This window comes from Gorilla gorilla, chromosome 14 (assembly GCF_029281585.2).
Source record: "Gorilla gorilla gorilla isolate KB3781 chromosome 14, NHGRI_mGorGor1-v2.1_pri, whole genome shotgun sequence".
In the NCBI taxonomy this organism is placed as follows: Eukaryota; Metazoa; Chordata; class Mammalia; order Primates; family Hominidae; genus Gorilla; species Gorilla gorilla.
The window spans coordinates 78,430,249-78,451,253 of record NC_073238.2 but is presented as its reverse complement, the minus strand read 5'-3'; the positions used below and the strand labels follow the sequence as shown (position 1 = coordinate 78,451,253).

Genomic DNA, 21,005 nt, shown 5'->3' with positions numbered 1-21,005 from the left:
CCTGCCTTCTGCCCTTAGGCTCCGGTAGATTGCAAATGTCCTGCTTTCTTTCTGTTCCTGGGCTGCGTTTGGACCCCTGTCGGATAGTAAATCCCAAGTAAGGTACCTGCTGTGGGCAGATTTGAGCTTTCTTCTTGGACACCTAATACCACAGTCCTCCAGGTGGGTCCAAAGGTTCTTAGGATCCGCGATGGGGGTCCTAAGCCAGGGGGGATGAGGGGCTGGCTCCCAGTCCCCATCTCGCGGGGGGTGCCTCCCCGCTCTGCGATGCGGGTTGTAAGAGCCACAGGGGGAAGAGGGGCTGGTTCTCAGTCCCCGCCTCGTGGGGGGTGCCTCCCCCCCCTGCGGTGGGGGCCCTGAAAGCCAAGGGGGAAGAGGGGCTGGCTCTCAGTCCGTGCCTCGTTGGGGGTGCCTCCCCCCCTGCGATGGCTGTCCTAAGAGCCAAGGGGGGAAAAGGGGCTGGCTTTCAGTCCCCACCTCGTGGGGGGTGCCTCCCCCCCTGCGTTGGGGATCCTAAGAACCGGGGGGCGGAAGAGGGGCTGCCTCTGAATCCCTATCTCGTGGGGGGTGCTTCCCCCTCCTGCGATGGTGGTCCTAAGAGCTATAGGGGGAAGAGGGGCTGGCTCTCAGTCCCTGCCTCGTGGGGGTTGCCTCCCCCCTCTGCGATGGGGGTCCTGAGAGCCATGGGGGATGAGGGGCTGGCTCTCATTCCCCACATCGTGGTGGGTGCCTCCCCCCCTGAGATGGGGGCCCTGAGAGCCAGGGGGGAAGAGGGGCTGGCTCTCAGTCCCTGCCTCGTTGGGGTTGCCTCCCCCCACCTGCGATTGGTGTCCTAAGAGCCAGGGGGGAAAGACGGGCTGGCTCTCAGTCCCCGCCTCGTGGGGGGTGCCTCCCACCCAACGATGGGGGTCCTAAGAGCCTGGGGCGGAAGAGGGGCTGCCTCTGAGTCCCTGCCTCGTGGGGGGTGCCTCCCCCTCCTGCGATGGTGGTCCTAAGAGCCAGAGGGGGAAGAGGGGCTGGCTCTCAGTCTCTGCCTCATGGGGGGTTCCTCCCCCCCCTGCGATGGGAGTCCTGAGAGCCGGGGGGGATGAGGGGCTGGCTCACAATCCCCGCCTCGCCGTGGGAGCCTCCCCCACTGCGATGGGGGCCCTGAGATTCAGGGGGGAAGAGTGGCTGGCTCTCAGTCCATGCCTCGTTGGGGGTGCCTCCCCCCCCGCGATGTGTGTCCTAAGAGCCAGGGGGGAAGAGAGGCTTACTCTCAGTCCCCGCCTCGTGGGGGGTGCCTCCCCCACCTGCGATGGGGGTCCTGAGAGCCGGGGGGGCAGAGGGGCTGGCTCTCAGTCCCCGCCTCGCAGGGGGTGCTTACCCCCTGCGATGGGGGTCCTAAGAGCCTGGAGCGGAATACGGGCTGGCTCTCAGTCCCCGCCTCGTGGGGGGTGCCTCCCCCCCTGCGATGAGGGTCCTAAGAGTCTGGGGCAGAAGAGGGGCTGGCTCTCAGTCCCCGGCTCGCAGGTGGTGCCACCCCCTCTGCGATGGGGGTCCCAAGAGCCAGGGGGGGAAATGGGCTGCCTCTCAGCCACCACAAAATGGGGGGCCTTTATGTTCACGTTTTGCGCAAGAGTCAGCTTATTTGCTTCTTCTTCTAGCAGGGCAGTTGCTGCCAAGGCCCTCCAACCCGGGAGCCATCCTTCAGAAACCCTGTCTAGTTGTTGAGAGACGTAGACCACCGGCCTCAGCCAGGGCCCCACAGTTTGGGTAAAAAGTCCAGCTGCCATCTTTTCTCTCTCTAACACATACAATGGAAAAGGCTTTGTCAGATCGGGTAGCCCCGGGGCTGGGGCTGCCAGAAGTTTTTCCTTTAACTCATGAAAGACTTGCTGTTGTTGGGATCCCCATTCCAAAGGTTCCCGGTCCCCGCACCCTTTGTGACCTCATACAAAGACTTGCCTAATACTCCACAGTTTGGGATCCACAGTCAACAAAACCCCACAGCTCCTGAGAATTCTCTCGCCTACCTTCGGCCCTTAGGCTCTGGTAGATTGCAAATAACCTGCTTTCTTTCTGTTCCTGGGTGGCGTCGGACCCCTGTCGGAGAGTAAATCCCAAGTAAGGTACCTGAGGTCCGCAGATTTGAGCTTTCTTCTTGGACATCTAATACCCACAGTCCTCCAGGTGGGTCCTAAGGATCTTAGGATCTGCGATGGGGGTCATAAAGCAGCTGGGGAAGAGGGGCTGGCTCTCACCCACCCCAAAATGGGCAGCCTTTATGTTGTGGTTTTGTCCAAGAGTCAGCTTATTTGCTTCTTGTACTATCAGGGCAGTTGATGCCACGGCCCTCAAACAGGGGGGCCATCCTTATAAACCCTGTCTAGTTGTTTAGAGACATAGGCCACCAGCCTCAGCCAGGGCCCCAGAGTTTCGGATAAAAGTCCAGCTGCCATCTTTTCTCTATCTGACGCATTCAGTGGAAAAGCCTTTGTGAGATCGGGTAGCCCCAGGGCTGGGGCTGCCAGAAGTTTTTCCTTTAATTCATGAAAGACATGCTGTTGTTGGGATCCCCATTCCAAAGGTTCCCGGTCCCCGCCCCCTTTGTGACCTCATACAAAGGCTTGGCTAATACTGCAAAGTTTGGGATGCCCAGTCTACAAAAGCCCACAGCCTCTAAGAATTCTCACACCTGCCTTCGGCCCTTAGACTCTGGTAGATTGCAAATAACCTGCTTTCTTTCTGTTCCCGGGCGGCGTCGGACCCCTGTCGGAGAGTAAATCCGAAGTAAGGTACCTGCCGTCGGCAGATTTGAGCTTTCTTCTTGGACACCCAATACCCACAGTCCTCCAGGTGAGTCCTAAGGATCTTAGGATCAGCGATGGGGGTCCTAAGGCAGTGGGGGGAAGAGGGGATGGCTGTCACCGAACCCAAAATGGGCGGCCTTTATGTTCAGGTTTTGCCCAAGAGTCAGCTTATTTGCTTCTTGTACTATCAGGGCAGTTGATGCCACGGCCCTCAAACAGGGGGGCCATCCTTTAGAAACCCTCTCTAGTTGTTTAGATACGTAGGCCACCGGCCTCAGCCAGGACCCCAGAGTTTCGGATAAAAGTCCAGCTGCCATCTTTTCTCTATCTGACGCATTCAATGGAAAAGGCTTTGTCAGATCGGGTAGCCCCGGGGCTGGGGCTGCCAGAAGTTTTTCCTTTAACTCCTGAAAGACTTGCTGTTGTTGGGATCCCCATTCCAAAGGTTCCCGATTCCCGCCCCTTTTGTGACCTCATACAAAGGCTTGGCTAATACTGCAAAGTTTGGGATGCCCAGTCTACAAAAGCCCACAGCCTCTAAGAATTCCCTCACCTGCTTTCTGCCCTTAGGCTCCGGTGGATTGCAAATGACCTGCTTTCTTTCTGTTCCCGGGCTGCGTTCAGACCCCTGTCGGATAGTAAATCCCAAATAAGGTACCTGCCTTCAGCAGATTTGAGCTTTCTTCTTGGACATCTAATACCCACAGTCCTCCAGGTGGGTCCTAAGGTTCTTAGGATCTGCGATGGGGGTCCTAAGCCGGGGGGGATGAGGGGATGGCTCTCGGTCCCCGCCTCATGGGGGGTGCCTCCCCCCCGCGATGGGGCCCCTAAGAGCCAGGGGGGAAGTGGGGCTTGCTCTCAGTCCCCGCCTCGCGGGGGGTGCCTCCCCCCTCTGCGATGCGGGTTCTAAGAGCCACAGGGGGAAGAGGGGCTGGCTCTCAGTCCCCTCCTCGTGGGGGGTGCCTCCCCACCCAGCGATGGGGGTCCTGAGAGCCGAGGGGGATGAGGGGCTGGCTCTCAGTACCTGCCTCGTGGGGGGTGCCTCCCCCTCCTGCGATGGAGGTCCTAAGAGCCAGAGGGGGAAGAGGGGCTGGCTCTCAGTCCCTGCCTCGTTGGGGGTGCCTCCCCCCCTCTGCGATGGGGGTCCTGAGAGCCGGGGGGGATGAGGGGCTGGTTCTCAGTCCCCGCCTCGTCGGGGGTGCCTCCCCCCCTGCGATGGGGGCCCTGAGAGCCAGAGGGGAAGAGGGGCTGGCTCTCAGTCCCTGCCTCGTTGGGGGTGCCTCCCCCCCTGCGATGGGGGTCCTGAGAGCCAGGGGGGGCAGAGGGGCTGGTTCTCAGTCCCTGCCTCGTGGGGGGTGCCTCCCCCTCCTGCGATGGTGGTCCTAAGAGCCAGAGGGGGAAGAGGGGCTGGTTCTCAGTCTCTGCCTCATGGGGGGTGCCTCCCCCCCCTGCGATGGGAGTCCTGAGAGCCGGGGGGGATGAGGGGCTGGCTCTCAATCCCTGCCTCGCCGTGGGTGCCTCCCCCACTGCGATGGGGGCCCTGAGATTCAGGGGGGAAGAGGGGCTGGCTCTCAGTCCCTGCCTCGTTGGGGGTGCCTCCCCCCCCTGCGATGGGGGTCCTGAGAGCCAGGGGGGGCAGAGGGGCTGGCTCTCAGTCCCTGCCTCGTGGGGGGTGCCTCCCCCCCTGCGATGAGTGTCCTAAGAGCCTGGGGTGGAAGAGGGGCTGGCTCTCAGTCCCCGGCTCGCAGGTGGTGCCACCCCCTCTGCGATGGGGGTTCCAAGAGCCAAGGGGGGGAAACTGGGCTGCCTCTCAGCCACCACAAAATGGGGGGCCTTTATGTTCAGGTTTTGCGCAAGAGTCAGCTTATTTGCTTCTTCTTCTAGCAGGGCAGTTGCTGCCAAGGCCCTCCAACAGGGGAGCCATCCTTCAGAAACCCTGTGTAGTTGTTGAGAGACGTAGGCCACCGGCCTCAGCCGGGGCCCCACAGTTTGGGTGAAAAGTCCAGCTGCCATCTTTTCTCTCTCTAACACATACAATGGAAAAGGCTTTGTCAGATCGGGTAGCCCCGGGGCTGGGGCTGCCAGAAGTTTTTCCTTTAACTCATGAAAGACTTGCTGTTGTTGGGATCCCCATTCCAAAGCTTCCCAGTGCCCACCCCCTTTGTGACCTCATACAAAGGCTTGGCTAATACTACAGAATTTGGGATCCACAGTCTACAAAACCCCACAGCTCCTGAGAATTCTCTCGGCTGCCTTCGGCCCTTAGGCTCTGGTAGATTGCAAATAACCTGCTTTCTTTCTGTTCCCGGGCGGCGTCGGACCCCTGTCGGAGAGTAAATCCGAAGTAAGGTACCTGCCGTCGGCAGATTTGAGCTTTCTTCTTGGACACCCAATACCCACAGTCCTCCAGGTGAGTCCTAAGGATCTTAGGATCAGCGATGGGGGTCCTAAGGCAGTGGGGGGAAGAGGGGATGGCTGTCACCGAACCCAAAATGGGCGGCCTTTATGTTCAGGTTTTGCCCAAGAGTCAGCTTATTTGCATCTTGTACTATCAGGGCAGTTGATGCCACGGCCCTCAAACAGGGGGGCCATCCTTTAGAAACCCTCTCTAGTTGTTTAGACACGTAGGCCACCGGCCTCAGCCAGGGCCCCAGAGTTTCGGATAAAAGTCCAGCTGCCATCTTTTCTCTATCTGACGCATTCAATGGAAAAGGCTTTGTCAGATCGGGTAGCCCCGGGGCTGGGGCTGCCAGAAGTTTTTCCTTTAACTCGTGAAAGACTTGCTGTTGTTGGGATCCCCATTCCAAAGGTTCCCGATTCCCGCCCCTTTTGTGACCTCATACAAAGGCTTGGCTAATACTGCAAAGTTTGGGATGCCCAGTCTACAAAAGCCCACAGCCTCTAAGAATTCCCTCACCTGCTTTCTGCCCTTAGGCTCCGGTGGATTGCAAATGACCTGCTTTCTTTCTGTTCCCGGGCTGCGTTCAGACCCCTGTCGGATAGTAAATCCCAAATAAGGTACCTGCCTTCAGCAGATTTGAGCTTTCTTCTTGGACATCTAATACCCACAGTCCTCCAGGTGGGTCCTAAGGTTCTTAGGATCTGCGATGGGGGTCCTAAGCCGGGGGGGATGAGGGGATGGCTCTCGGTCCCCGCCTCATGGGGATTGCCTCCCCCCCTGCGATGGGGCCCCTAAGAGCCAGGGGGGAAGTGGGGCTGGCTCTCAGTCCCGGCCTCGCGGGGGGTGCCTCCCCCTTCTGTGATGCGGGTTCTAAGAGCCACAGGGGGAAGAGGGGCTGGCTCTCAGTCCCCTCCTCGTGGGGGGTGCCTCCCCACCCAGCGATGGGGGTCCTGAGAGCCGAGGGGGATGAGGGGCTGGCTCTCAGTACCTGCCTCGTGGGGGGTGCCTCCCCCTCCTGCGATGGAGGTCCTAAGAGCCAGAGGGGGAAGAGGGGCTGGCTCTCAGTCCCTGCCTCGTTGGGGGTGCCTCCCCCCCTCTGCGATGGGGGTCCTGAGAGCCGGGGGGGATGAGGGGCTGGTTCTCAGTCCCCGCCTCGTCGGGGGTGCCTTCCCCCCTGCGATGGGGGCCCTGAGAGCCAGGGGGGAAGAGGGGCTGGCTCTCATTCCGTGCCTCGTTGGGGGTGCCTCCCCCCCCTGCGATGGGGACCCTGAGAGCCAGGGGGGAAGAGGGGCTGGCTCTCAGTCCCCGCCTCGTGGGGGTTGCCTCCCCCCTCTGCGATGGGGGTCCTGAGAGCCAGGGGGGATGAGGGGCTGGCTCTCAATCCCCGCCTCGCCGTGGGTGCCTCCCCCACTGCGATGGGGGCCCTGAGATTCAGGGGGGAAGAGGGGCTGGCTCTCAGTCCCTGCCTCATTGGGGGTGCCTCCCCCCCCCGCGATTGGGGTCCTGAGAGCCAGGGGGGGCAGAGGGGCTGGCTCTCAGTCCCTGCCTCGTGGGGGGTGCCTCCCCCCCCCGCGATGAGTGTCCTAAGAGCCTGGGGCGGAAGAGGGGCTGGCTCTCAGTCCCCGGCTCGCAGGTGGTGCCACCCCCTCTGCGATGGGGGTCCCAAGAGCCAGGGGGGGAAACTGGGCTGCCTCTCAGCCACCACAAAATGGGGGGCCTTTATGTTCAGGTTTTGCGCAAGAGTCAGCTTATTTGCTTCTTCTTCTAGCAGGGCAGTTGCTGCCAAGGCCCTCCAACAGGGGAGCCATCCTTCAGAAACCCTGTCTAGTTGTTGAGAGACGTAGGCCACCGGCCTCAGCCAGGGCCCCACAGTTTGGGTGAAAAGTCCAGCTGCCATCTTTTCTCTCTCTAACACATACAATGGAAAAGGCTTTGTCAGATCGGGTAGCCCCGGGGCTGGGGCTGCCAGAAGTTTTTCCTTTAACTCATGAAAGACTTGCTGTTGTTGGGATCCCCATTCCAAAGCTTCCCAGTGCCCACCCCCTTTGTGACCTCATACAAAGGCTTGGCTAATACTACAGAATTTGGGATCCACAGTCTACAAAACCCCACAGCTCCTGAGAATTCTCTCGGCTGCCTTCGGCCCTTAGGCTCTGGTAGATTGCAAATAACCTGCTTTCTTTCTGTTCCCGGGCGGCGTCGGACCCCTGTCGGAGAGTAAATCCGAAGTAAGGTACCTGCCGTCGGCAGATTTGAGCTTTCTTCTTGGACACCCAATACCCACAGTCCTCCAGGTGAGTCCTAAGGATCTTAGGATCAGCGATGGGGGTCCTAAGGCAGTGGGGGGAAGAGGGGATGGCTGTCACCGAACCCAAAATGGGCGGCCTTTGTGTTCAGGTTTTGCCCAAGAGTCGGCTTATCTGCTTCTTGTACTATCAGGGCAGTTGATGCCACGGCCCTCAAACAGGGGGGCCATCCTTTAGAAACCCTCTCTAGTTGTTTAGACACGTAGGCCACCGGCCTCAGCCAGGGCCCCAGAGTTTCGGATAAAAGTCCAGCTGCCATCTTTTCTCTATCTGACGCATTCAATGGAAAAGGCTTTGTCAGATCGGGTAGCCCCGGGGCTGGGGCTGCCAGAAGTTTTTCCTTTAACTCATGAAAGACTTGCTGTTGTTGGGATCCCCATTCCAAAGGTTCCCGATTCCCGCCCCTTTTGTGACCTCATACAAAGGCTTGGCTAATACTGCAAAGTTTGGGATGCCCAGTCTACAAAAGCCCACAGCCTCTAAGAATTCCCTCACCTGCTTTCTGCCCTTAGGCTCCGGTGGATTGCAAATGACCTGCTTTCTTTCTGTTCCCGGGCTGCGTTCAGACCCCTGTCGGATAGTAAATCCCAAATAAGGTACCTGCCTTCAGCAGATTTGAGCTTTCTTCTTGGACATCTAATACCCACAGTCCTCCAGGTGGGTCCTAAGGTTCTTAGGATCTGCGATGGGGGTCCTAAGCCGGGGGGGATGAGGGGATGGCTCTCGGTCCCCGCCTCATGGGGATTGCCTCCCCCCCTGCGATGGGGCCCCTAAGAGCCAGGGGGGAAGTGGGGCTGGCTCTCAGTCCCGGCCTCGCGGGGGGTGCCTCCCCCTTCTGCGATGCGGGTTCTAAGAGCCACAGGGGGAAGAGGGGCTGGCTCTCAGTCCCCTCCTCGTGGGGGGTGCCTCCCCACCCAGCGATGGGGGTCCTGAGAGCCGAGGGGGATGAGGGGCTGGCTCTCAGTACCTGCCTCGTGGGGGGTGCCTCCCCCTCCTGCGATGGAGGTCCTAAGAGCCAGAGGGGGAAGAGGGGCTGGCTCTCAGTCCCTGCCTCGTTGGGGGTGCCTCCCCCCCTCTGCGATGGGGGTCCTGAGAGCCGGGGGGGATGAGGGGCTGGTTCTCAGTCCCCGCCTCGTCGGGGGTGCCTCCCCCCCTGCGATGGGGGCCCTGAGAGCCAGGGGGGAAGAGGGGCTGGCTCTCATTCCGTGCCTCGTTGGGGGTGCCTCCCCCCCCTGCGATGGGGGCCCTGAGAGCCAGGGGGGAAGAGGGGCTGGCTCTCAGTCCCCGCCTCGTGGGGGTTGCCTCCCCCCTCTGCGATGGGGGTCCTGAGAGCCAGGGGGGATGAGGGGCTGGCTCTCAATCCCCGCCTCGCCGTGGGTGCCTCCCCCACTGCGATGGGGGCCCTGAGATTCAGGGGGGAAGAGGGGCTGGCTCTCAGTCCCTGCCTCATTGGGGGTGCCTCCCCCCCCCGCGATTGGGGTCCTGAGAGCCAGGGGGGGCAGAGGGGCTGGCTCTCAGTCCCTGCCTCGTGGGGGGTGCCTCCCCCCCTGCGATGAGTGTCCTAAGAGCCTGGGGCGGAAGAGGGGCTGGCTCTCAGTCCCCGGCTCGCAGGTGGTGCCACCCCCTCTGCGATGGGGGTCCCAAGAGCCAGGGGGGGAAACTGGGCTGCCTCTCAGCCACCACAAAATGGGGGGCCTTTATGTTCAGGTTTTGCGCAAGAGTCAGCTTATTTGCTTCTTCTTCTAGCAGGGCAGTTGCTGCCAAGGCCCTCCAACAGGGGAGCCATCCTTCAGAAACCCTGTCTAGTTGTTGAGAGACGTAGGCCACCGGCCTCAGCCGGGGCCCCACAGTTTGAGTGAAAAGTCCAGCTGCCATCTTTTCTCTCTCTAACACATACAATGGAAAAGGCTTTGTCAGATCGGGTAGCCCCGGGGCTGGGGCTGCCAGAAGTTTTTCCTTTAACTCATGAAAGACTTGCTGTTGTTGGGATCCCCATTCCAAAGCTTCCCAGTGCCCACCCCCTTTGTGACCTCATACAAAGGCTTGGCTAATACTACAGAATTTGGGATCCACAGTCTACAAAACCCCACAGCTCCTGAGAATTCTCTCGGCTGCCTTCGGCCCTTAGGCTCTGGTAGATTGCAAATAACCTGCTTTCTTTCTGTTCCCGGGCGGCGTCGGACCCCTGTCGGAGAGTAAATCCGAAGTAAGGTACCTGCCGTCGGCAGATTTGAGCTTTCTTCTTGGACACCCAATACCCACAGTCCTCCAGGTGAGTCCTAAGGATCTTAGGATCAGCGATGGGGGTCCTAAGGCAGTGAGGGGAAGAGGGGATGGCTGTCACCGAACCCAAAATGGGCGGCCTTTGTGTTCAGGTTTTGCCCAAGAGTCGGCTTATCTGCTTCTTGTACTATCAGGGCAGTTGATGCCACGGCCCTCAAACAGGGGGGCCATCCTTTAGAAACCCTCTCTAGTTGTTTAGACACGTAGGCCACCGGCCTCAGCCAGGGCCCCAGAGTTTCGGATAAAAGTCCAGCTGCCATCTTTTCTCTATCTGACGCATTCAATGGAAAAGGCTTTGTCAGATCGGGTAGCCCCGGGGCTGGGGCTGCCAGAAGTTTTTCCTTTAACTCATGAAAGACTTGCTGTTGTTGGGATCCCCATTCCAAAGGTTCCCGATTCCCGCCCCTTTTGTGACCTCATACAAAGGCTTGGCTAATACTGCAAAGTTTGGGATGCCCAGTCTACAAAAGCCCACAGCCTCTAAGAATTCCCTCACCTGCTTTCTGCCCTTAGGCTCCGGTGGATTGCAAATGACCTGCTTTCTTTCTGTTCCCGGGCTGCGTTCAGACCCCTGTCGGATAGTAAATCCCAAATAAGGTACCTGCCTTCAGCAGATTTGAGCTTTCTTCTTGGACATCTAATACCCACAGTCCTCCAGGTGGGTCCTAAGGTTCTTAGGATCTGCGATGGGGGTCCTAAGCCGGGGGGGATGAGGGGATGGCTCTCGGTCCCCGCCTCATGGGGATTGCCTCCCCCCCTGCGATGGGGCCCCTAAGAGCCAGGGGGGAAGTGGGGCTGGCTCTCAGTCCCGGCCTCGCGGGGGGTGCCTCCCCCTTCTGCGATGCGGGTTCTAAGAGCCACAGGGGGAAGAGGGGCTGGCTCTCAGTCCCCTCCTCGTGGGGGGTGCCTCCCCACCCAGCGATGGGGGTCCTGAGAGCCGAGGGGGATGAGGGGCTGGCTCTCAGTACCTGCCTCGTGGGGGGTGCCTCCCCCTCCTGCGATGGAGGTCCTAAGAGCCAGAGGGGGAAGAGGGGCTGGCTCTCAGTCCCTGCCTCGTTGGGGGTGCCTCCCCCCCTCTGCGATGGGGGTCCTGAGAGCCGGGGAGGATGAGGGGCTGGTTCTCAGTCCCCGCCTCGTCGGGGGTGCCTCCCCCCCTGCGATGGGGGCCCTGAGAGCCAGGGGGGAAGAGGGGCTGGCTCTCATTCCGTGCCTCGTTGGGGGTGCCTACCCCCCCTGCGATGGGGGCCCTGAGAGCCAGGGGGGATGAGGGGCTGGCTCTCATTCCCCGCCTCGAGGTGGGTGCCTCCCCCCTGCGATGGGGGCCCTGAGAGCCAGGGGGGAAGAGGGGCTGGCTCTCAGTCCCTGCCTCGTTGGGGGTGCCTCCCCCCACCTGCGATTGGTGTCCTAAGAGCCAGAGGGGAAAGACGGGCTGGCTCTCAGTCCCCGCCTCGTGGGGGGTGCCTCCCACCCAACGATGGGGGTCCTAAGAGCCGGGGGCGGAAGAGGGGCTGCCTCTGAGTCCCTGCCTCGTGGGGGGTGCCTCCCCCTCCTGCGATGGTGGTCCTAAGAGCCAGAGGGGGAAGAGGGGCTGGCTCTCAGTCTCTGCCTCATGGGGGGTGCCTCCCCCCCCTGCGATGGGAGTCCCGAGAGCCGGGGGGGATGAGGGGCTGGCTCTCAATCCCCGCCTCGCCGTGGGTGCCTCCCCCACTGCGATGGGGGCCCTGAGATTCAGGGGGGAAGAGGGGCTGGCTCTCAGTCCCTGCCTCGTTGGGGGTGCCTCCCCCCCCTGCAATGGGGGTCCTGAGAGCCAGGGGGGGCAGAGGGGCTGGCTCTCAGTCCCTGCCTCGTGGGGGGTGCCTCCCCCCCTGCGATGAGTGTCCTAAGAGCCTGGGGCGGAAGAGGGGCTGGCTCTCAGTCCCCGGCTCGCAGGTGGTGCCACCCCCTCTGCGATGGGGGTCCCAAGAGCCAGGGGGGGAAACTGGGCTGCCTCTCAGCCACCACAAAATGGGGGGCGTTTATGTTCAGGTTTTGCGCAAGAGTCAGCTTATTTGCTTCTTCTTCTAGCAGGGCAGTTGCTGCCAAGGCCCTCCAACAGGGGAGCCATCCTTCAGAAACCCTGTCTAGTTGTTGAGAGACGTAGGCCACCGGCCTCAGCCGGGGCCCCACAGTTTGGGTGAAAAGTCCAGCTGCCATCTTTTCTCTCTCTAACACATACAATGGAAAAGGCTTTGTCAGATCGGGTAGCCCCGGGGCTGGGGCTGCCAGAAGTTTTTCCTTTAACTCATGAAAGACTTGCTGTTGTTGGGATCCCCATTCCAAAGCTTCCCAGTGCCCACCCCCTTTGTGACCTCATACAAAGGCTTGGCTAATACTACAGAATTTGGGATCCACAGTCTACAAAACCCCACAGCTCCTGAGAATTCTCTCGGCTGCCTTCGGCCCTTAGGCTCTGGTAGATTGCAAATAACCTGCTTTCTTTCTGTTCCCGGGCGGCGTCGGACCCCTGTCGGAGAGTAAATCCCAAGTAAGGTACCTGCCGTCGGCAGATTTGAGCTTTCTTCTTGGACACCCAATACCCACAGTCCTCCAGGTGAGTCCTAAGGATCTTAGGATCAGCGATGTGGATCCTAAGGCAGTGGGGGGAAGAGGGGATGGCTGTCACCGAACCCAAAATGGGCGGCCTTTATGTTCAGGTTTTGCCCAAGAGTCAGTTTATTTGCTTCTTGTACTATGAGGGCAGTTGATGCCACGGCCCTCAAACATGAGGGGCCATCCTTTAGAAACCCTGTCTAGTTTTTTAGACACGTAGGGCACCGGCCTCAGCCAGGGCACCAGAGTATCCGTTAAAAGTCCAGCTGCCATCTTTTCTCTATCTAACGCATTCAATGGAAAAGGCTTTGTCAGATCGGGTAGCCCCAGGGCTGGGGCTGCCAGAAGTTTTTCCTTTAACTCATGAAAGACTTGCTCTTCTTGGGATCCCCATTTCAAAGGTTCGTGGTCCCCGCCCCCTTTGTGACCTCATACAAAGGCTTGGCTAATACTGCAAAGTTTGGGATGCCCAGTCTACAAAACCCAACAGCCCCTAAGAATTCCCTCACCTGCCCCCTTTGTGACCTCATACAAAGGCTTGGCTAATACTGCAAAGTTTGGAATGCACAGTCTACAAAACCCCATAGCCCCTAAGAATTCCATCACCTGCCTTCTGCCCTTAGGCTCCGGTAGATTGCAAATGTCCTGCTTTCTTTCTGTTCCCGGGCTGCGTTTGGACCCCTGTCGGATAGTAAATCCCAAGTAAGGTACCTGCTGTGGGCAGATTTGAGCTTTCTTCTTGGACACCTAATACCACAGTCCTCCAGGTGGGTCCAAAGGTTCTTAGGATCCGCGATGGGGGTCCTAAGCCAGGGGGGGATGAGGGGCTGGCTCCCAGTCCCCGTCTCGCGGGGGGTGCCTCCCCCCTCTGCGATGCGGGTTGTAAGAGCCACAGGGGGAAGAGAGGCTGGCTCTCAGTACCTGCCTCATGGGGGGTGCCTCCCCCCCACTGCGATGGGGGTCCTGAGAGCCGGGGGGATGAGGGGCTGGTTCTCAGTCCCCGCCTCGTGGGGGGTGCCTCCCTCCCTGCGATGGGGGCCCTGAAAACCAGGGGGGAAGAGGGGCTGGCTCTCATTCCGTGCCTCGTTGGGGGTGCCTCCCCCCCCTGCGGTGTGGGCCCTGAAAGCCAGGGGGGAAGAGGGGCTGGCTCTCAGTCCGTGCCTCGTTGGGGGTGCCTCCCCCCCTGCGATGGCTGTCCTAAGAGCTATAGGGGGAAGAGGGGCTGGCTCTCAGTCCCTGCCTCGTGGGGGTTGCCTCCCCCCTCTGCGATGGGGGTCCTGAGAGCCATGGGGGATGAGGGGCTGGCTCTCATTCCCCGCCTCGAGGTGGGTGCCTCCCCCCTGCGATGGGGGCCCTGAGAGCCAGGGGGGAAGAGTGGCTGGCTCTCAGTACCTGCATCGTGGGGGGTGCCTTCCCCTTCTGCGATGGAGGTCCAAAGAGCCAGAGGGGGAAGAGGGGCTGGCTCTCAGTCCCTGCCTCGTTGGGGGTGCCTCCCCCCCTCTGCGATGGGGGTCCTGAGAGCCGGGGGGGATGAGGGGCTGGTTCTCAGTCCCCGCCTCGTCGGGGGTGCCTCCCACCCAACGATCGCGGTCCTAAGAGCCGGGGGCGGAAGTGGGGCTGCCTCTGAGTCCCTGCCTCGTGGGGGGTGCCTCCCCCTCCTGCGATGGTGGTCCTAAGAGCCAGAGGGGGAAGAGGGGCTGGCTCTCAGTCTCTGCCTCATGGGGGGTGCCTCCCCCCCCTGCGATGGGAGTCCTGAGAGCCGGGGGGGATGAGGGGCTGGCTCTCAATCCCCGCCTCGCCGTGGGTGCCTCCCCCACTGCGATGGGGGCCCTGAGATTCAGGGGAAAGAGGGGCTGGCTCTCAGTCCCTGCCTCGTTGGGGGTGCCTCCCCCCCCTGCGATGGGGGTCCTGAGAGCCGGGGGGGGCAGAGGGGCTGGCTCTCAGTCCCTGCCTCGTGGGGGTGCCTCCCCCCCTGCGATGAGTGTCCTAAGAGCCTGGGGCGGAAGAAGGGCTGGCTCTCAGTCCCCGGCTCGCAGGTGGTGCCACCCCCTCTGCGATGGGGGTCCCAAGAGCCAGGGGGGGAAACTGGGCTGCCTCTCAGCCACCACAAAATGGGGGGCCTTTATGTTCAGGTTTTGCGCAAGAGTCAGCTTATTTGCTTCTTCTTCTAGCAGGGCGGTTGCTGCCAAGGCCCTCCAACCCGGGAGCCATCCTTCAGAAACCCTGTCTAGTTGTTGAGAGACGTAGGCCACCGGCCTCAGCCAGGGCCCCACAGTTTGGGTGAAAAGTCCAGCTGCCATCTTTTCTCTCTCTAACACATACAATGGAAAAGGCTTTGTCAGATCGGGTAGCCCCGGGGCTGGGGCTGCCAGAAGTTTTTCCTTTAACTCGTGAAAGACTTGCTGTTGTTGGGATCCCCATTCCAAAGCTTCCCAGTGCCCACCCCCTTTCTGACCTCATACAAAGGCTTGGCTAATACTACAGAATTTGGGATCCACAGTCTACAAAACCCCACAGCTCCTGAGCATTCTCTCGGCTGCCTTCGGCCCTTAGACTCTGGTAGATTGCAAATAACCTGCTTTCTTTCTGTTCCCGGGCGGCGTCGGACCCCTGTCGGAGAGTAAATCCGAAGTAAGGTACCTGCCGTCGGCAGATTTGAGCTTTCTTCTTGGACACCCAATACCCACAGTCCTCCAGGTGAGTCCTAAGGATCTTAGGATCAGCGATGGGGGTCCTAAGGCAGTGAGGGGAAGAGGGGATGGCTGTCACCGAACCCAAAATGGGCGGCCTTTGTGTTCAGGTTTTGCCCAAGAGTCGGCTTATCTGCTTCTTGTACTATCAGGGCAGTTGATGCCACGGCCCTCAAACAGGGGGGCCATCCTTTAGAAACCCTCTCTAGTTGTTTAGACACGTAGGCCACCGGCCTCAGCCAGGGCCCCAGAGTTTTGGATAAAAGTCCAGCTGCCATCTTTTCTCTATCTGACGCATTCAATGGAAAAGGCTTTGTCAGATCGGGTAGCCCCGGGGCTGGGGCTGCCAGAAGTTTTTCCTTTAACTCATGAAAGACTTGCTGTTGTTGGGATCCCCATTCCAAAGGTTCCCGATTCCCGCCCCTTTTGTGACCTCATACAAAGGCTTGGCTAATACTGCAAAGTTTGGGATGCCCAGTCTACAAAAGCCCACAGCCTCTAAGAATTCCCTCACCTGCTTTCTGCCCTTAGGCTCCGGTGGATTGCAAATGACCTGCTTTCTTTCTGTTCCCGGGCTGCGTTCAGACCCCTGTCGGATAGTAAATCCCAAATAAGGTACCTGCCTTCAGCAGATTTGAGCTTTCTTCTTGGACATCTAATACCCACAGTCCTCCAGGTGGGTCCTAAGGTTCTTAGGATCTGCGATGGGGGTCCTAAGCCGGGGGGGATGAGGGGATGGCTCTCGGTCCCCGCCTCATGGGGGGTGCCTCCCCCCCTGCGATGGGGCCCCTAAGAGCCAGGGGGGAAGTGGGGCTGGCTCTCAGTCCCCGCCTCGCGGGGGGTGCCTCCCCCCTCTGCGATGCGGGTTCTAAGAGCCACAGGGGGAAGAGGGGCTGGCTCTCAGTCCCCTCCTCGTGGGGGGTGCCTCCCCACCCAGCGATGGGGGTCCTGAGAGCCGAGGGGGATGAGGGGCTGGCTCTCAGTACCTGCCTCGTGGGGGGTGCCTCCCCCTCCTGCGATGGAGGTCCTAAGAGCCAGAGGGGGAAGAGGGGCTGGCTCTCAGTCCCTGCCTCGTTGGGGGTGCCTCCCCCCCTCTGCGATGGGGGTCCTGAGAGCCAGGGGGGCAGAGGGGCTGGCTCTCAGTCCCTGCCTCGTGGGGGGTGCCTCCCCCTCCTGCGATGGTGGTCCTAAGAGCCAGAGGGGGAAGAGGGGCTGGCTCTCAGTCTCTGCCTCATGGGGGGTGCCTCCCCCCCCCTGCGATGGGAGTCCTGAGAGCCGGGGGGGATGAGGGGCTGGCTCTCAATCCCCGCCTCGCCGTGGGTGCCTCCCCCACTGCGATGGGGGGGGCCCTGAGATTCAGGGGGGAAGAGGGGCTGGCTCTCAGTCCCTGCCTCGTTGGGGGTGCCTCCCCCCACCTCCGATTGGTGTCCTAAGAGCCTGAGGGGAAAGACGGGCTGGCTCTCAGTCCCCGCCTCGTGGGGGGTGCCTCCCACCCAACGATGGGGGTCCTAAGAGCCGGGGGCGGAAGAGGGGCTGCCTCTGAGTCCCTGCCTCGTGGGGGGTGCCTCCCCCTCCTGCGATGGTGGTCCTAAGAGCCAGAGGGGGAAGAGGGGCTGGCTCTCAGTCTCTGCCTCATGGGGGGTGCCTCCCCCCCCTGCGATGGGAGTCCTGAGAGCCGGGGGGGATGAGGGGCTGGCTCTCAATCCCCGCCTCGCCGTGGGTGCCTCCCCCACTGCGATGGGGGCCCTGAGATTCAGGGGGGAAGAGGGGCTGGCTCTCAGTCCCTGCCTCGTTGGGGGTGCCTCCCCCCCCTGCAATGGGGGTCCTGAGAGCCAGGGGGGGCAGAGGGGCTGGCTCTCAGTCCCTGCCTCGTGGGGGGTGCCTCACCCCCTGCGATGAGTGTCCTAAGAGCCTGGGGCGGAAGAGGGGCTGGCTCTCAGTCCCCGGCTCGCAGGTGGTGCCACCCCCTCTGCGATGGGGGTCCCAAGAGCCAGGGGGGGAAACTGGGCTGCCTCTCAGCCACCACAAAATGGGGGGCCTTTATGTTCAGGTTTTGCGCAAGAGTCAGCTTATTTGCTTCTTCTTCTAGCAGGGCAGTTGCTGCCAAGGCCCTCCAACAGGGGAGCCATCCTTCAGAAACCCTGTCTAGTTGTTGAGAGACGTAGGCCACCGGCCTCAGCCGGGGCCCCACAGTTTGGGTGAAAAGTCCAGCTGCCATCTTTTCTCTCTCTAACACATACAATGGAAAAGGCTTTGTCAGATCGGGTAGCCCCGGGGCTGGGGCTGCCAGAAGTTTTTCCTTTAACTCATGAAAGACTTGCTGTTGTTGGGATCCCCATTCCAAAGCTTCCCAGTGCCCACCCCCTTTGTGACCTCATACAAAGGCTTGGCTAATACTACAGAATTTGGGATCCACAGTCTACAAAACCCCACAGCTCCTGAGAATTCTCTCGGCTGCCTTCGGCCCTTAGGCTCTGGTAGATTGCAAATAACCTGCTTTCTTTCTGTTCCCGGGCGGCGTCGGACCCCTGTCGGAGAGTAAATCCGAAGTAAGGTACCTGCCGTCGGCAGATTTGAGCTTTCTTCTTGGACACCCAATACCCACAGTCCTCCAGGTGAGTCCTAAGGATCTTAGGATCAGCGATGTGGATCCTAAGGCAGTGGGGGGAAGAGGGGATGGCTGTCACCGAACCCAAAATGGGCGGCCTTTATGTTCAGGTTTTGCCCAAGAGTCAGTTTATTTGCTTCTTGTACTATGAGGGCAGTTGATGCCACGGCCCTCAAACATGAGGGGCCATCCTTTAGAAACCCTGTCTAGTTTTTTAGACACGTAGGGCACCGGCCTCAGCCAGGGCACCAGAGTTTCGGATAAAAGTCCAGCTGCCATCTTTTCTCTATCTAAGGCATTCAATGGAAAAGGCTTTGTCAGATCGGGTAGCCCCAGGGCTGGGGCTGCCAGAAGTTTTTCCTTTAACTCATGAAAGACTTGCTCTTCTTGGGATCCCCATTTCAAAGGTTCGTGGTCCCCGCCCCCTTTGTGACCTCATACAAAGGCTTGGCTAATACTGCAAAGTTTGGGATGCCCAGTCTACAAAACCCAACAGCCCCTAAGAATTCCCTCACCTGCCCCCTTTGTGACCTCATACAAAGGCTTGGCTAATACTGCAAAGTTTGGAATGCACAGTCTACAAAACCCCATAGCCCCTAAGAATTCCATCACCTGCCTTCTGCCCTTAGGCTCCGGTGGATTGCAAATGACCTGCTTTCTTTCTGTTCCCGGGCTGCGTTCAGACCCCTGTCGGATAGTAAATCCCAAATAAGGTACCTGCCTTCAGCAGATTTGAGCTTTCTTCTTGGACATCTAATACCCACAGTCCTCCAGGTGGGTCCTAAGGTTCTTAGGATCTGCGATGGGGGTCCTAAGCCGGGGGGGATGAGGGGATGGCTCTCGGTCCCCGCCTCATGGGGGGTGCCTCCCCCCCTGCGATGGGGCCCCTAAGAGCCAGGGGGGAAGTGGGGCTGGCTCTCAGTCCCCGCCTCGCGGGGGGTGCCTCCCCCCTCTGCGATGCGGGTTCTAAGAGCCACAGGGGGAAGAGGGGCTGGCTCTCAGTCCCCTCCTCGTGGGGGGTGCCTCCCCACCCAGCGATGGGGGTCCTGAGAGCCGAGGGGGATGAGGGGCTGGCTCTCAGTACCTGCCTCGTGGGGGGTGCCTCCCCCTCCTGCGATGGAGGTCCTAAGAGCCAGAGGGGGAAGAGGGGCTGGCTCTCAGTCCCTGCCTCGTTGGGGGTGCCTCCCCCTCTCTGCGATGGGGGTCCTGAGAGCCGGGGGGGATGAGGGGCTGGTTCTCAGTCCCCGCCTCGTCGGGGGTGCCTCCCCCCCTGCGATGGGGGCCCTGAGAGCCAGAGGGGAAGAGGGGCTGGCTCTCAGTCCCTGCCTCGTGGGGGGTGCCTCCCCCTCCTGCGATGGTGGTCCTAAGAGCCAGAGGGGGAAGAGGGGCTGGCTCTCAGTCCGTGCCTCATTAGGGGTGCCTCCCCCCCCTGCGATGGGAGTCCTGAGAGCCGGGGGGGATGAGGGGCTGGCTCTCAATCCCCGCCTCGCCGTGGGTGCCTCCCCCACTGCGATGGGGGCCCTGAGATTCAGGGGGGAAGAGGGGCTGGCTCTCAGTCCCTGCCTCGTTGGAGGTGCCTCCCCCCCCTGCGATGGGGATCCTGAGAGCCAGGGGGGGCAGAGGGGCTGGCTCTCAGTCCCTGCCTCGTGGGGCGTGCCTCCCCCCCTGCGATGAGTGTCCTAAGAGCCTGGGGCGGAAGAGGGGCTGGCTCTCAGTCCCCGGCTCGCAGGTGGTGCCACCCCCTCTGCGATGGGGGTCCCAAGAGCCAGGGGGGGAAACTGGGCTGCCTCTCAGCCACCACAAAATGGGGGGCCTTTATGTTCAGGTTTTGCGCAAGAGTCAGCTTATTTGCTTCTTCTTCTAGCAGGGCGGTTGCTGCCAAGGCCCTCCAACCCGGGAGCCATCCTTCAGAAACCCTGTCTAGTTGTTGAGAGACGCAGGCCACCGGCCTCAGCCAGGGCCCCACAGTTTGCGTGAAAAGTCCAGCTGCCATCTTTTCTCTCTCTAACACATACAATGGAAAAGGCTTTGTCAGATCGGGTAGCCCCGGGGCTGGGGCTGCCAGAAGTTTTTCCTTTAACTCGTGAAAGACTTGCTGTTGTTGGGATCCCCATTCCAAAGCTTCCCAGTGCCCACCCCCTTTGTGACCTCATACAAAGGCTTGGCTAATACTACAGAATTTGGGATCCACAGTCTACAAAACCCCACAGCTCCTGAGCATTCTCTCGGCTGCCTTCGGCCCTTAGACTCTGGTAGATTGCAAATAACCTGCTTTCTTTCTGTTCCCGGGCGGCGTCGGACCCCTGTCGGAGAGTAAATCCGAAGTAAGGTACCTGCCGTCGGCAGATTTGAGCTTTCTTCTTGGACACCCAATACCCACAGTCCTCCAGGTGAGTCCTAAGGATCTTAGGATCAGCGATGGGGGTCCTAAGGCAGTGGGGGGAAGAGGGGATGGCTGTCACCGAACCCAAAATGGGCGGCCTTTATGTTCAGGTTTTGCCCAAGAGTCAGCTTATTTGCTTTTTGTACTATCAGGGCAGTTGATGCCACGGCCCTCAAACAGGGGGGCCATCCTTTAGAAACCCTCTCTAGTTGTTTAGACACGTAGGCCACCGGCCTCAGCCAGGGCCCCAGAGTTTCGGATAAAAGTCCAGCTGCCATCTTTTCTCTATCTGACGCATTCAATGGAAAAGGCTTTGTCAGATCGGGTAGCCCCGGGGCTGGGGCTGCCAGAAGTTTTTCCTTTAACTCATGAAAGACTTGCTGTTGTTGGGATCCCCATTCCAAAGGTTCCCGATTCCCGCCCCTTTTGTGACCTCATACAAAGGCTTGGCTAATACTGCAAAGTTTGGGATGCCCAGTCTACAAAAGCCCACAGCCTCTAAGAATTCCCTCACCTGCTTTCTGCCCTTAGGCTCCGGTGGATTGCAAATGACCTGCTTTCTTTCTGTTCCCGGGCTGCGTTCAGACCCCTGTCGGATAGTAAATCCCAAATAAGGTACCTGCCTTCAGCAGATTTGAGCTTTCTTCTTGGACATTTAATACCCACAGTCCTCCAGGTGAGTCCTAAGGTTCTTAGGATCTGCGATGGGGGTCCTAAGCCGGGGGGGATGAGGGGATGGCTCTCGGTCCCCGCCTCATGGGGATTGCCTCCCCCCCTGCGATGGGGCCCCTAAGAGCCAGGGGGGAAGTGGGGCTGGCTCTCAGTCCCGGCCTCGCGGGGGGTGCCTCCCCCTTCTGCGATGCGGGTTCTAAGAGCCACCGGGGGAAGAGGGGCAGGCTCTCAGTCCCCTCCTCGTGGGGGGTGCCTCCCCACCCAGCGATGGGGGTCCTGAG

The 21,005-nt window shown here is 60.3% G+C and overlaps 1 long non-coding RNA gene across 4 annotated transcripts; it reads left to right on the top strand.

Moving 5' to 3' along the window:
* The first annotated feature begins 2,198 nt into the window (after window positions 1–2,198).
* LOC129526258 (uncharacterized) lies at window positions 2,199–20,939 on the top strand. Of its 4 annotated transcripts, XR_010130601.1 has the most exons (8): window positions 2,201–2,838; window positions 3,363–3,507; window positions 5,727–5,871; window positions 8,012–8,156; window positions 10,296–10,440; window positions 15,593–17,676; window positions 18,299–18,443; window positions 20,584–20,939. It is a non-coding gene; the product is annotated as an uncharacterized lncRNA (long non-coding RNA). The 4 variants fall into 4 exon arrangements; XR_010130598.1 differs by lacking the exon at window positions 20,584–20,939 and having other exon boundaries at window positions 2,199–2,838; window positions 18,299–18,862; XR_010130599.1 differs by lacking the exons at window positions 2,201–2,838; window positions 3,363–3,507; window positions 20,584–20,939 and adding an exon at window positions 4,290–5,202 and having other exon boundaries at window positions 18,299–18,862.
* Window positions 20,940–21,005: the final 66 nt, after the last annotated feature.